The sequence below is a fragment of the Anomaloglossus baeobatrachus genome, chromosome 6, assembly GCF_048569485.1.
Source record: "Anomaloglossus baeobatrachus isolate aAnoBae1 chromosome 6, aAnoBae1.hap1, whole genome shotgun sequence".
NCBI lineage: Eukaryota > Metazoa > Chordata > Amphibia > Anura > Aromobatidae > Anomaloglossus > Anomaloglossus baeobatrachus.
Window position 1 is genome coordinate 429,825,259 of NC_134358.1, and position 16,016 is coordinate 429,841,274.

Genomic DNA, 16,016 nt, shown 5'->3' on the forward strand with positions numbered 1-16,016 from the left:
CCACTGCTCTCCTGAGTATTCTGTTGGGGTTTTTTTGTGTTAACCCTCATCTGGTGAGGTGGGATTTTTATCACGAACTGGTGATGTGGGGCTTCCTATACCCCAGTGTTTAGAAATCTCTAATTTTTACAGAAAATGCAAAGATCACGTTTGATTTAATAGTTTTCTTATTGGTGATTGATTACACATGAGTATAACAAATTTTTGACACCCACAAGTATCGGAAAATGTAATACATTGATGATTCGCACCAGCATTTTCCAATGAATGCCAGCTGAATAAACTTTCCCTGGGGTGTTTCAAACCCCACCTCACCAGTAGAGGGTTAAAGGGAACCAATCACCAGGATTTTTGTATATAAGCTAAAGCCAGTGCTATACTGGCACTATCAGGCTGATTCTATACATACCTGCAGTGGTCAGCTCGGATGTTTAGGTTTTGAAATCCAAAAAACTAAAGTTTATAAAATCGGCAGCTTCTTGAGTGACAGCAGCTGAGGATCAGATATCGGGGGGTGTATTCATACTTATCCCCTCCCCCTGTTGGAATTAGCATCAGTATTATACAATGGATTTAACTTTTCCCTAGCAGTACCTGTATGAGGTCATACCCATGTGACCAGAAGGGGCGGGGCCTCAGCCAACAAAGCTGATACCAGGAAGCAACATTTTTGTATAAATAAACTTCACTTTCTTGGATTTCAAAACCTAAACATCCGAGCTGACCACTACAGGTATGTAGAGAATCAGCCTGATAGTGCCAGTATAGCACTGGCTTTAGGTTATATACGAAAATCCTGGTGATTGGTTCCCTTTAAATCCTCTATATGGTTCCAGAAATATGGGCCTTTTAATACAGAGCTAACTTGTATGGTCTTTTCCAAGAGGGCAGTGTCTGCAGGATAAGAATGCAATAATGCAGAGCAACCTAAAGATATGGCTCCAGAGTACCCGCTAATCCACACTCCCTAGATAAAAGTCCACACATATTAGCAGTTAATATGTATAATAATAATAATAATAATAATAATAATAATAATAAAAAAAAGACCCATTTGTCTAGAATTATATTACAAAAAAACCCCCAAAACAACAACACGTATATAATAGCAATATACAAATACAAACCATGGATAAAAATCAATGTTTTTTTAAAAAAAAAAAAATAAAAAAATAAAAAAAAAAAAATCGGATTTTTTTTATTTAAAATCGGATTTTTTTTCAATAAACTGCTTTTTGAGGAAAATATTTTACCATCCAAAGGTTCTTCCATCATGAGATAAAGCTGAGTTGTTTAACTCAGTAGAATAAAGGCAGTATATGTATAACATTCACAATGCCATGCTCTTCCAGAGGTTTCTGTAGGATTAGTGGGCAGTTTCTCTCCTATATTATCACAGACGCTCACTTTACTTACGCAGTTCTCAAAACTGAATTTGACTCCGCAGAGGTACCAGCCTCTTCTTCGCGGCAAAAATATTACAACATGAACAGAGTTGAGAAAAAGACCTTAATCCTTTTGTTCTACAAACCTATGAATACAGAATCAACCCCTTCAGTGCCAAGTCCAAGAAGTTAGACAATAGGTTTCTGATTGTTTGGAGTGGAATAGATCTGCACAACACAAGAAGAATGTGAATCTAAGGGTACCTTCACACTTTAGCGATGCAGCAGCGATCCGACCAGCGATCTGACCTGGTCAGGATCGCTGCTGCATCGCTACATGGTCGCTGGTGAGCTGTCAAACAGGCAGATCTCACCAGCGACCAGTGACCAGCCCCCAGCCAGCAGCGACGTGCAAGCGACGCTGCGCTTGCACGGAGCCGGCGTCTTGAAGCTGCGGACACTGGTAACTAAGGTAAACATCGGGTATGGTTACCCGATGTTTACATTAGTTACCAGCGCACACCGCTGCTGTGTGTGCAGGGAGTAGGGAGCCGCGCACAGTGAGCGCTGGCTCCTTGCTCTCCTAGCTACAGTACACATCGGGTTAATTAACCCGATGTGTAATGCAGCTACATGTGCAGAGAGCAGGGAGCCGCGCACACTGCTTAGCGCTGGCTCCTTGCTCTCCTAGCTACAGTACACATCGGGTTAATTAACCCGATGTGTACAGCAGCTACATGTGCAGAGAGCCGGAGCCGGCAGCACAGGCAGCGTGAGAGCGGCGGAGGCTGGTAACTAAGGTAAATATCGGGTAACCACCTTGGTTACCCGATGTTTATCTTGGTTACAGCTTACCGCAGCTGCCAGACGCCGGCTCCTGCTCCCTGCTCGCTTCATTTGTCGCTCTCTCGCTGTCACACACAGCGATCTGTGTGTCACAGTGGGAGAGCGCCTTTGAAGAAAACGAACCAGGGCTGTGTGTAAAGAGCAGCGATCTCGCAGCAGGGGCCAGATCGCTGCTCAGTGTCACACACAGCGAGATCGCTAATGAGGTCACTGCTGCGTCACAAAAAGCGTGACTCAGCAGCGATCTCAGCAGCGAGCTCGCTGTGTGTGAAGCACCCCTAAAGCTGGTGTCACACATAACGACAACGACAACGACGTCGCTGCTACGTCACCATTTTCTGTGACGTTGCAGCGACGTCCCGTCGCTGTCGCTGTGTGTGACATCCAGCAACGACCTGGCCCCTGCTGTGAGGTCGCCGGTCGTTGCTGAATGTCCAGCTTCATTTTTTGGTCGTCACTCTCCCGCTGTGACACACACATCGCTGTGTGTGACAGCGAGAGAGCGACGAAATGAAGCGATCAGGAGCCGGCACTGGCAGCTGCGGTAAGCTGTAACCAGCGTAAACATCGGGTAACCAAGGGAAGACCTTTCCCTGGTTACCCGATGTTTACGCTGGTTACCAGCCTCCGCTCTTGCTGCCAGCGCCGGCTCCTGCACTGTGACATGTGGCTGCAGTATGCATCGGGTAATTAACCCGATGCATACTGTAGCAAGGAGAGCAAGGAGCCAGCGCTAAGCAGTGCGCGCGGCTCCCTGCTCTCTGCACTGTGACATGTAGCTGCAGCACACATCGGGTTAATTAACCCGATGTGTGCTGCAGGAGAGCAAGGAGCCAGCGCTAAGCGCGGCTCCCTGCTCTCTGAACATGTAGCACAGCGACCTTATGATCGCTGCTTCTGCTGTGTTTGACAGCTAAGCAGCGATCATAACAGCGACTTACAAGGTCGCTGTTACGTCACCGAAAATGGTGACGTAACAGCGACGTCGTTGTCGCTGTCGTTTAGTGTGACACCAGCTTAAGTGTGAGGAGGAGGAAGGGCAAGCAGACAAGAAAATGAAAGTGAAACTTTGCGCACAATACTGCAGCATAGCCACAGACAGACAAGTCTGGATCTGTTTGTGTGTACGATCTGAGGTTTATTACATTCTTTCCTTATAATGGCAGCAGGCCGTAAAAGAGACCCAGTTTGGGAATATTTTAATGAAGCTCCTTCGCCTATCGGTAAGGCAGGCATGCGTGCAAAATGCAAACGATGCAACAAAGAGATGCAAGGCCTGGCGGCGCGAATGAGGCAACATCATGAGAAGTGCGGTGATGAAGATGACCAAAGAAACACTTCTGAACAGGCAGGATCTTCAGGTTGGTAAACATTTTTATTGAATCCTATTTCTAAAGACTGAACTGTCATGTGTGAGAAAAATTATATTTCTTATTATTACTGCATGTTACTGTCATTTGGTACAGTTATGAAGAAAAACAAATATTCATTTTGGGGCAGGGGCAGTGATGTGTTGTGTATAATAAGCAGAAATTGTATAAGAAACAATAAAATAACAGCATTGACTTTTTTTGGTTAGGGGAATTCATGGATTCTGGAAACTATCCACCTCCAAGATCACCATCATCCTGTTCTACAGTTTCAGAGTTATCCATCCAGGATAGTGCTTCATTAGCAGCAGCATCATCATCCTCAGACACCCACAGCCACATATCACCATCACCCAAAAGGAAGAAAAAACCTTTACCTCCTGGAACCACCATAGATAGGTTTGTGATAAGAACTAGCAGATTAGAAAAAGAGTTGATTGATGAAAAAATTGCCCAGTTTATTTATGCAACGAACTCTTCCTTCCGTCTGACTGAGAACCCACATTTCATTAATATGGTTCAGTCACTGAGACCAGGATACAGTCCACCCAGCAGAGCTGATGTTGCAGGGTAACTGCTGGATCAAGTGTATGACAGAGAAATGGAGTAATGTGCAACAGCTCTGGAGGGTAACATTGTTAACCTAAGTATTGATGTGTGGAGTAATGTCCACAATGATCCTATTGTATGTGCTTGTATAACAACAGAAGAAGGTAAAGTCTTCCTTGCACAAACAACTGATACGTCAGAAAATGCATACACAGCAGAATACTTACAAGAAGTGGCAGTAAAAGCTATAACGACATGTGAACAAAAATTCAAATGTCTAGTACGCAGTTTGGTCACTGACAATGCTGCAAATGTATCCAAGATGAGAAGAGATTTAGAAGAGCAGGGAGGGAATACAAAGCTGCTAATAACATATGGTTGCAGTGCTCATTTGCTGCACCTCTTAGCCAAAGACTTAAGTGTTCCAGAAATAAAGGCTAATGTTGTTGAAATTGCTAAATACTTCCGTAATAGTCATTTTGCTGCAGCAGCTCTGAAAAGGATGGGTGGAACCAAGCTAACGCTCCCACAAGATGTTAGATGGAACTCTGTGGTGGACTGTTTTGAGCAGTATATCAAAAACTGGCCTATTCTGATGACACTTTGTGAAGAAAATCGAGATAAAATAGATGGCACTGTCACGGCTAAAATCCTCAACACTGGGCTTAAGAGAAATGTTGAACATATGCTGAGCTTCCTGAAACCCATCTCTCAAGCTTTAAACAAAATACAGAAAAATAGCTGTTTTATTGCGGATGCTGTTGAAATTTGGAAGGAACTGAGTGAACACTTAAAAACAGAACTACACATGGACAGAATTAAATTACAAGCAGTAAACAAACGAATGGGACAAGCACTGACTCCAGCTCATTTTTTGGCAAATATTGTCAATATCCAATATCAGGGTCAAAACCTAAGTGCTGAGGAAGAGGAGTTAGCTATGACATGGGTATCCAGCAATCATCCATCTTTAATGCCAACTATAATAAACTTCAGAGCTAAGGGGGAACCATTCAAGAAATATATGTTAGCTGAAGATATTTTAACCCCTTAACGACCTTTGACGTACTGGGTACGTCATGGTGACATGGTGCTAAACGACCCATGACGTACCCAGTACGTCATGGCGAAATCGGGGTCCCGGAGCCCCGGGGAGTGAAATTTGTTTAATTAAACTGTAGATTCGGGAAGGAGGGGACCTCTGCCTGACCTCAGGAGGGGTGGTGCCTCCTCCCCGAACCTACAGAGGCTGTGATTGGCTGACGAACGCCGCTCAGCCAATTACAGTCACTGTAATGTTCCAGCCATTGAAAATGGCTGGAATATTGAAATCCAGCCCTGATCAGTGCTGCTGTAGCACTGGCCATTGGCTGGAGCTGGGTGATCGGTGCTTCACCCGCCCCCAGCTCTGATTGGAGAGACCGGTCTTGTGACCGATCTCTCCAATTACTGTGGATCTGGTGCCGGTGACCTGTGTCCGTCCCTGAAAGCCGAGGAGAGCGGTCTCTGCGGGTGCCCATCGGTAAGTTGCTGCCCCCGCCGCCCGCCCCTGTCCCCGATCGCCCTGCCAGCCCCGCCGCTGTCTCCGATCACCCCGCCCACCAGCGCCAGCCCCGCCGCCGTCTCCGATCGCCCCGCCCGCCAGCGCCACCCCGCCGCTGTCTCCGATCGCCCCGCCCGCCAGCCCCGCCGCTGTCTCCAATCGACCCGCCCGCCACCGCCAGCCCCGCCGCTGTCTCCGATCGCCACCGCCAGCCCCGCCGTTGTCGCCGATCGCCCCGCCCACCACCGCCAGCCCCACCGCTGTCTCCGATCGCCACCGCCACCCCAACCGCTGTCCCCGATCGCCCCGCCCGCAACTGTCCCCGCCGCCACGTTCGCCACTGTCCCCGCCGCCACGTTCGCCACTGTCCCCGCCACCACGTTCGCCACTGTCCCCGCCGCCGTCGCAGCCACCTTTTTCAGCCGCTGCTGCCCCCGAATCGGCCCCCACTGTTCCCGATCGGCCGCCGCCTCCTTCATCGGCTGCCCCTTCTCCATCGCCACTACACCTCCTCCCCCTCCATGTGCTGTAAGCCACCCTCCCCCCACATGTGCTGCAAGCCACCCTCCCCCCACATGTGCTGCAAGCCATCCTCCCCCCTCCATGTTCTGGGGGCCCCCCTCCTCTGGGGCCCCCCCTCCTCCATGTGCCATCTCTCTCTCCCATCAGACTCTGCCCCCCTCCCCGATCTGCTGCCTGCTCTCTCCCATCCTCTTCATCTACTGCCCCCTCTCACACTCCTCAATCTGTTGCCTCCTTCATCTGCTGCCTCTTCTGTCTGCTGTGATCCTGCTGCCTAGATCCATCCTGTAAGGTATGTATCCCCATCTCACCTTCCACCCCATCCTCCGCCGCTCCTCCATCCGCTGCGCCATTTCCCATCATCCGTCCGCTGCGCCCTTTCCCATCCTCTGCCGCTCCTCCATCCGCTGCGCCCTTTCCCATCTTCCATCCGCTGCGCCCTTTCCCATCCTCTGCCGCTCCTCCATCCGCTGCGCCCTTTCCCATCTTCCATCTGCTGCGCCCTTTCCCATCCTCTGCCGCTCCTTCATCCGCTGCGCCCTTTCCCATCTTCCATCCGCTGCGCCCTTTCCCATACTCTGCTGCTCCTTCATCCGCTGCGCCCTTTCCCATCTTTCATCCGCTGCGCCCTTTCCCATTCTCTGCCGCTCCTCCATCCGCTGCGCCCTTTCCCATCTTCCATCCGCTGCGCCCTTTCTCATCTGCCGCCCCGCCCTCTCGCATCGCATTATCCAGCGCTGTTGCTCGCTTCCAGACTGGAGTGGATGATGCGATGCGAGACTCGTGGATTGCTCTCACGTTTGGCACTGGTCTTAGTGGCAGGCGCTCATATTTTTTTTTTTATTCATTTTTTTTTCTGGTGTCTGTATTTTTTATTTCGCCAAACTAATTTTTTTGTATGGGGGGGGGGGTCTAGTTTCCAAAATGGGATCACATGTGGGGGAGCTCCATTGTTTAGGCACCTCAGGGGGTCTCCAAATGCAACATGGGGTCTGCTAATAATTCCAATCAATTTTACTGTGAAATGGCGCTCCTTCTCTTCTGAGCCCCGCCGTACGCCCAAACAATTGATTTCCACCACATATGAGGTACCTGTGTACTCAGGAGAAATTACACAATACATTTTATGGTGCATTTTTTCCTGATACCCTTGTGAAAAAAAGCTACCTGTTTGAAAAAACAATTTTGTGGTAAAAAAAAGAATAAAAGATTTTCACGGCTGAACATTACAAACGTTTGTGAAGCCTCCAGGGGTTCAAAGTGCTCACTAAACAGCTAGATAAATTCCATGAGGGGTCTAGTTTCCAAAATGGGGTCAATTGTGGGGGAGCTCCATTGTTTAGGCACTTCAGGGGGGTCTCCAAACGCAACATGGCGTCCGCTAATAATTCCAACCAATTTTGCTGTGAAATGGCGCTCCTTGCCTTCCGAGTCCTGCTGTGTACCCAAACATTTGATTTCCACCACATTTAAAGGTATCTGCGTACTCAGGAGAAAATGCACAATACATTTTATGGTGCACTTTTTTCTGATACCCTTGTGATAAAAAAAAGCTACCTGGTTGAAGCAACAGTTTTGTGGTAAAAAAATGTTTTTTTTTCTTTTCACGGCTCAACGTTATAAACTTCTGTGAAGCCCCCAGGGGCTCAAAGTGCACATCAAACATCTATAAAAAATATTTGAGGGCTCTAGTTTCCAAAATGGGGTCACTTATGGGGGAGCTCCATTGTTTAGGCATCTCAGGGAGTCTTCAAACCCGACATGGTGTCCGCTAATGAGTGCAGCTAATTTTGCACTCAAAAATTCAAATGGCGCTCCTTGCCTTCAGAGTCCTGCCGTGTGCCCAAACATTTGATTTCCACCACATATGGGGTATCTGCGTACTCAGGAGAAAATGCACAATACATTTTATGGTGCATTTTTTCCTGATACCCTTGTGAAAATACTAATTTTTATGGCTAAAGTAACATTTTTGTGTTAAAAAAATAAAATTTTCATTTTTTCTTCTACATTGCTTTGGTTGCTGTGAAGCTCTTAAAGGGTTAATAAACTTCTTGGATGTGGTTTTGAGCAGAGTGAGGGGTGCAGTTTTTAGAATGGGGTCACTTTTGGGTATTTTCTTTCGCCTAGGTTTCTCAAATCACTCCAAATGTGATGTGGTACCTTAAAAATTTTGTTGGAAAAATGAGAAATTGCTGATTAACTTTGAACCCTTCTAACTTCCTAACGGAAATTTTTTTTTTTCAAAAATTGCGCTGGTGTAAAGCAGACAAGTGGGAAATGTTATTTAGTAACTATTTTGTGTGACATATCTCTCAGATTTATGGGCATAAAATTTAAAATTTTGAAAATTGCGAAATTTTCAAAATTTTCGCCAAATTTCCGAAATTTTCACAAATAAACGCAAAACATATTGGCCTAAATTTACCACTGACATGAAGTACAATATGTCACGAAAAAACAATGTCAGAATCGCCAGGATCCGTTGAAGTATTCCAGAGTTATAACCTGTCAAAGTGACACTGGTCAAAATTGCAAAAAATGGCCGGGTCTTTAAGGTGAAAACAGGCTGGGGGCTGAAGGGGGTAAGGAAGGTCACACCAGTAAACTGGTGGAAGTCACTTACGCGCTTGGATTTAGAGACTGTTCAAGTAATGATTTCACTTTTAACAGCAGTAGCTTCTTCTGCAGGCGTTGAAAGAATATTCTCTTCCTTTGGACTCATTCATTCTCAATTGAGAAATCGGTTGGGACCCAATAAAGCAGGAAAGCTTGTTTTTCTTTTCCAGATTATGAATAGGAACAAAGAAGAAGATGATGATGAAGATGATGACAAGTGAGCTACAGAGGACAGCAGGGACAGTAGTATTTAAGTTTTTCATGTGTCGAATGGGCTGACAGTCTAAGTTTCTTAAAATATATATATATTTTGTTTAGCCAAATTAGCTAACAAACATAGATGTTTGTTTAAGCAAATAACTTATGCTGTAATGTTGTTATTGTTTCAGTTGAATAAATCTATTTAAATTGTTATTAAGGTCAGGATTATTTTTCTCCTTCCTAAGTACAACAGAACAGTGGTGTCCAAATATGAATGATTAACCCATTAAACTGGGGAGAAAAAAGTAATATAAAAAGTGATTCTAAAAATCTTCATCTACTTGCATGTTAAAGTAGCAAGAACTAGTTTAGGTAAAAACTTTGATTTAAATCAAGCCTTACTGACTAGTGATTTAAATCGTGATTTAAATCAGTTAGATTTAAATCAAATCCACCCTGATACAAACATATCTTTATTTAGGAGAACAGCAGGCATAATATAATAGCAGAAACTGTTAAAATCTGTCAGCAGGTTTTGGCTATTTAATCTGGGCAGCATGATATAGGGGCTGAGAGCCTGATTCCCGGGATGTGGCAATTACTCCGCTGTGTGCTGTAGTTTCAATGCAAGGCAGTTAGGTTAATCTGTGTATCCCCACCCCCACAACTTTGATTGGCAGCTTGCTGACAATGTACAGTGTACACAGGAAGCTGCCAATCAGGGGTGGGCGGGGTTATAAACAGCTACACCGCTGCTACATCTACAACAGAGAAAACAGGGATTCTATCCAAACTGCACCAAGCAGTCCAGTAAGCGACACATCAATGGAATCAGTGTCTTTGCTTCGACATTGTGCTACTCTCATATTACATCTCAAAAACCTGCTGACAGATTCCCTTTAATATCCTTTTTCTCTATATCCTATTCTAGCTAATAAAATATCAGGAATTCTGTACGTACAGTATATAAATAATAAGTATTTAGAGAGAACAAAAAGAAAAGTTTGCACGCCAAGGAAATCCAGAGCAATAATATAGGGAGGCATGCCAATTTAGTGTGATGTTTCAGTCCATAAATTGTTTATGTTCTTCACACAAGATCACCAAGAGTGGAGGGTCTAGGACATGGGTCCCCAATTCCAGTCCTCAAGGGCCGTCAACAGTGCATGTTTTTAGGATTCCCTTAGTATTGCACATGTGATAATTTAATCACCTGCACAGTTGATGATTCGAACACCTGTAATGACCAGAGGTCCTATTAAGATCCAGTGAGTCACAGACCGAGACTGAGGCAGAAATGAACAACAGTATTTTACTGAAATGGGGATCAAATTACGGTGAAATGTAGAATATAATAAGCTCAAAATCCCCTTAAAAACATTACCATTAATAATTTCACACACTAAGCGCTAGCCGAAAATCAATGCACCGATCTCAGAGATCCCAGTATATGTAAATCACATTTGGGACCCGGAACAAATTTACCTACACGTTAAACTTATCAAACTGGAAAGACGATGTAAATTAGGTGAGGGTGGCCTGATGGAACCTCTGAGATGGCGCACTGAGTATAACTTATCACAGATAATAATACAATACACTAAATTAATGATGACTATACACTTATCACAGGGATACCCGGGTATCTCACAACCTATGGTACCATTAAACTCCAATGTAACTTTACACCGGTGTGTTTCCGCGTGGGCTGCAGCAAGTCCAGAAAAATAAAAATAAAACTTTGGCGCCAAAAATAAGTACTTATTGTAAAAAAAAAGAAAACAAAGTTTGGCAGCTATCAGCCAATGCCAGAGTCACCTTTCAAGCACTTTAATTCTGGAGCCTCAGGGTGCAGTCTGGGGATCACTCCTTTCCAGGGCTTGTCAGAATCCTTCCAATGGGGATGACACCGGACGCCGTCTCTCTTATCGCAGTCACTCACGGCCTTACTGGACATCAATCACTTGCTCTGTCAGGGAGGGAAACATCTCCTCAGCTTCTCCTCAGATGCTCTTTCAGTTGGACCCAGGTCCGCACAACTGGATCACTTATCACACAGTGATCTGGTATGGTCTTCACAATTTCTGTTTCCCTTCACTCTCCTCAGATGCTGTCACTGGCTCTGTTCACCAACAAGTCTCTTGGTCACCAACCGGGGCTTACAACCAACTTTTTAAGGCCCATATTGCTTCACCTACTACGTTTTCAAAACCCGTTGCCATGGACACCAAACTCCCTCCTCGCACTTCCTGGATCTCCACAACTACTTCCTGTTTATCGCTCAGACAGACAGGCAGACTCTGCAGGGTCCTAATGCTCGCCCTGTATTGTCATAGTTCACTCTCTTACATGCCACCCCACTAGAGGTTGGCGTCCTCGACATACCTCCCCACTCAAAATCATCCTGTGCGTAGCGCTGAGGGGGTATTCCTGCCGTAGGTCGAGTGGTTCTCCGAAGGTCCTTCCCAACGGATTCTGTCCCCGAAGGGGCAGGAGTCCCTTCAGAAGTGTCATCAGAGGAAAGGCGTGACGCTGCCCCCTCTTGAAGTGCGACACCCCGTGACCCATTATTCATGTCAGGTGGCTGACTCAAGCCCTCACCCTCGGAAGGACATACCACCGGCTCAACACTCTTTCCACACAGGTGCAGATCATTCACAGGGGGCAGACAAACAGGCGCAGAGGAGGGCTCATCATCAAACTCAAAAACATCAGGAGTACCTGACCCTTGGGACACAGCCTCTGGTTCCGTAGAAACGGGAGCCACGTCCTCAAACCAGCACCGTTGTAGCATGTTACGGTGAAGATTACGAGTGAGCCCCCCTGCCCCCACGGGCTTGACCTCATAAACTGGAATCTCAGGGTTCACTCGTCTCTTTATCAGGTATGGGGTCACCTCCCATCGATCGGCCAGTTTCCCTGTCGGTCGTTTGACCCTCACCAACACTCTATCCCCTGGGGAGAAAGGTTCCGTCTGCACAGGCCTCGTGTCCCTATGAGACACCTGATTGAGTCTATTACCCACCACCTGATGCACCACTCTCAGTCGCCGCTGGTGTTCCCGAACCCATTCAGATGCAGTCCGAGGGGAATCAGAGGAGGGATCTGGCATGTTCAAATCTTCAATATCCCTCCCGGGTCTCCCAAACATCAACATGTGTGGCGAATAGCCCGTAGTGCTGTGCAATCGATTGTTGTAGGCCCACATTAGTTCAGGGAGGTACTCAGGCCAGTGGCCCTGCTGCCCTTCCTCTAATGTTCTCATCATCTGTATCAAGGTACGATTGAAACGCTCACAGGCCCCATTTCCTTGGGGATGGTAAGGTGTCGTTCTTGAATGTGCTATGCCATACAGCCGGCGCAGCTCTTCCATTAGTGTCCCCTGGAAACATGCCCCCTGGTCTGAGTGTATCCTTTGCGGACACCCAAACACTTGGAGAAAATGACGACACACAGCCTTAGCCGCCGACTCCGCTGTCTGATCTCTTGTCGGCACTGCCACAGCATATTTAGTGAAGTGGTCTGTCATTACCAAGCAATAGGAGCACCCAGACGTCGAGTATCCTATCAGGACATAATCAATCATGAGCAATTCCAAGGGGGTAGACGTTTTAATGGTTTGAGTAGGGGCCCGCTGCTCAGGACTCTTACTGAGCCCACAGACCCGACATTGCCGACATGCCTCCGCTACCATCCCTTCCAAGTCAGGGCAATAGAGGATTCGCTGTAACCACTGGAGTGTCTTTTCACTACCAAAGTGGGCTCCTTTCTCATGTGCCTCGCGGGCAACCATCGGACCCATCCCTACAGGGATTACCAGTTGGTACCGGTGTTGCAGCTCAGATGGCAGATACACCTTACGATACAAAAGATCCTGTTCCACACGCAACTTATCCCACTGTCGCAATAGTTTAATTCCTTCTGCGGATAGTTGGGCCTTGTCCTCTGCACTCAGCCAAATCCCATTTTGTACCCAGGTGCGCACTCGCGAGATGTCTGGACACTCGTTCTTATCTTTTGCCCAATCTGATGGCGTTTTTCCCAGGACACACGGCATCCCTGATGCCACCCCACTTGAATGTACCACACTGCGGAAGATAGGTACCTGCCCCAAGCCAGGGGTCTCTGTGTCCTCGAGCTGGTCATCAATGCTTTCTCCCCTAAATCCAAGGGGTACCCTCGACAATGCGTCCGCATTACCGGTTTCTCGCCCCGAGCGAAACTTAATCTGATAATTAAACTTAGCAAGGCGAGCGACCCATCGCTGCTCCAACGCTCCCAGTTTCGCATTCTCTAAGTGAGCAAGAGGGTTATTATCGGTCATGACCAACACCTCAGCTCCCGTTAGATACTCAGCAAAACGCTCCGTCATTGCCCACACCAGGGCTAACAGCTCTAGGCGAAACGAACTATAATTAGCCGGATTGCGCTCAGTGTCCCTTAAAGACCTGCTGCCATAGGCAATGACCCGCTCCCGGCCATCCTGAATTTGGGCCAGTACCGCCCCCAACCCGTGAAGACTACCGTCAGTGTACAACAGGAAAGGGGTATCAAACCTGGCATATGCCAACAAAGGGGCACTCGTTAGGGCGGCTTTCACCTCGTCAAATGCCTTTTGCTGCTGAGGCCCCCATTGGATAGGGCGGTTGCGAGGACCCAGCGCCGTCCCTCTTAAAAGTTCATTCAGGGGACCCACTACTTGTGAAAACCTGGGCACAAATCGTCGATAGTACCCTGCCAATCCCAAGAAAGCCCGCACCTCCCGTAGAGTCTGAGGAGGTGCCCACCCCTGTACCGCTAAGATCTTACTGACTGAGGGTAACACCCCGTCGGGAGTCACCACATGGCCTAGATACTCTATGCGACTCTTGAACAGTTGACATTTCTTTGGTTTTATCTTTAAGCCATGGCGACTGAGACGTTGGAGCACTTGGCGCAACGTTTCAAGATGGTCTTCAAAGGACGTTCCGAACACCACGATGTCATCTAGATATATCAATACCGATTCAAAATTCAGGTCGCCTAAACAGTGTTCCATAAGGCGTTGAAAGGTCCCCGGGGCATTACTGAGTCCGAACGGCATCCGGTTGAATTCATAGAGCCCCATTGGCATAACAAATGCTGTCTTTGCCCGATCTTTCTCAGCCATTGGTACCTGCCAATATCCACTCGCCAAGTCCAACGTTGAAAAGTATTTGGCCCGTCCTAATGCAGACAGGGACTCCTCTATCCGAGGCAACGGGTATGCGTCTCGCACAGTGTGCGCGTTTAATTTCCGATAATCCACACAAAATCGGAGGGTCCCATCCTTCTTTCGGACAAGGACAACGGGAGCAGCCCAGGGACTTTGGCTCTCTCGTATTACTTGATTGTCGAGCATACTGGCGACCATACCCTTCACCTCTTGATAAAGTGTCGGGGGAATCTGACGATAACGTTCTCTAATGGGAGGGGTGTCCCCCGTGGGAATCTCATGCTCAATCGTCGGTGAGCACCCGAAGTCTTCTGCATGTCGCGAGAAGGTCTCTTCATGTTCCCACACGACCCTCTCCAACTGTTCTAGTTGCACGGAAGTCAGTTCCTCCCGATCTACTCCCATCTGATCCATGATCACACGACCATTCCATTCTTTGGTAGGAGATTCAGGCCCTGCTACTTCGACCGCATATGTCCAGGATGACTGTGGGTCTGGCCGCAATTCAAACACCGCTTTGTCAGGCATCTTCCCCTCTGGCACGAACAGTTCAGCTAGGATGGTCCCAGCAGGAATGGTAATAGCCTCCTCCAACACGTTAATGCATCTGACTGGCACCCGTCCATTCTTCACAATCGTCAGAGACCGGGCCACATGCACCTTGGCACAAGAGGACTTCTCTGGGGCTGGCTCAAGTAATACCTCAAGTCCATTCAGCCTCTGCGCCGCCCCCACTGGCAACATCAAGAGTTCCTCCTGTCGGGGCGCCAGTGAAATCGTGGTCCGTGATGGCACTCGGACAAGGCCCACCCGGCCCCCAGGGACTGCACTTTTCAGCAGATCACAGTTCAGCACTAGGCGGTGTAACATTCTCTGTGTCGGTCGGTGACCTGTAGCATGAGTCCAGTAACGGGGTCCCTCACGGGCATACATCTGATGATTTAGATCTCGCAGAATGTTCATTCCCAGTGTCACTTCCATCCCTCTTCTAGGGGGGTGGTCCACGAGCACTACCCCTTTCTGACCCAGCTCTTGACCAAACATTTTCAGTCTCATCCACACGATCCCTTTCACCGTCAGCTGGCCATTGTTAGCGGCAGTAAGTCTTATCATTCGACCATCTTCGGGAACCACTAGTTGACTGAAGTATTTCTCGAAAACTTCTAGAGGCATAATGGTACATTCAGATCCCGTATCAACCAAGCAATTCATCTTCCGTCCTTCAAATTCTGCTTCTAAGACTGGACTCCATGCAAACAAATCTTGCTCATTCCGTTGGGGGCTTTGTGAGGGGGGGGCCGCTGCGAATTGCCCCCTCAAGGCAGCGGCTGGGAGTTTAACGTCGGCGGAGGAGTCTCGGGGGACTGTGGACATCCGGCAGTATCGTGAGATGTGTCCCCGGCGCCCGCACCTCCAGCAGGTGACTGCTCCCCGGGGACGGGGGCTTGAGTCATTCAAAGAGGGCGGTCCGGCTGTCAGTGGAATCACCATCCCAGAGGGTGTAGCTGGTGGCCTCTCCAGGGGAGTAGGGGACGACCCAGCTCTGATTTTAGACACTTCCAGCTTTAGCTCCTTCAACTCAGCACGCAGAGCTTGTACAACATCTACCAGTCCTTCCGCTCCTGACAATTGCATTCCGCCTCCCTCCAGCCGTGTACTGTCCACAGCCCCTTGAACTACCAGAATGGACTCTGCCTCCCTTTCCACCGCGGCCTGGTAAATCTGCCAGAAAGATATTTCTGGGGTAGCCCGGGCCACCTCATACAGTTTATCCCGAAGGAGCCTGT

General features: G+C 47.9%; 1 protein-coding gene across 1 annotated transcript in view; it reads right to left on the reverse strand.

Annotated features, from left to right (window-relative positions):
• Positions 1-16,016, reverse strand: part of NPHP3 (nephrocystin 3) — a 161,634-nt gene that overhangs the window by 29,362 nt on the left and 116,256 nt on the right.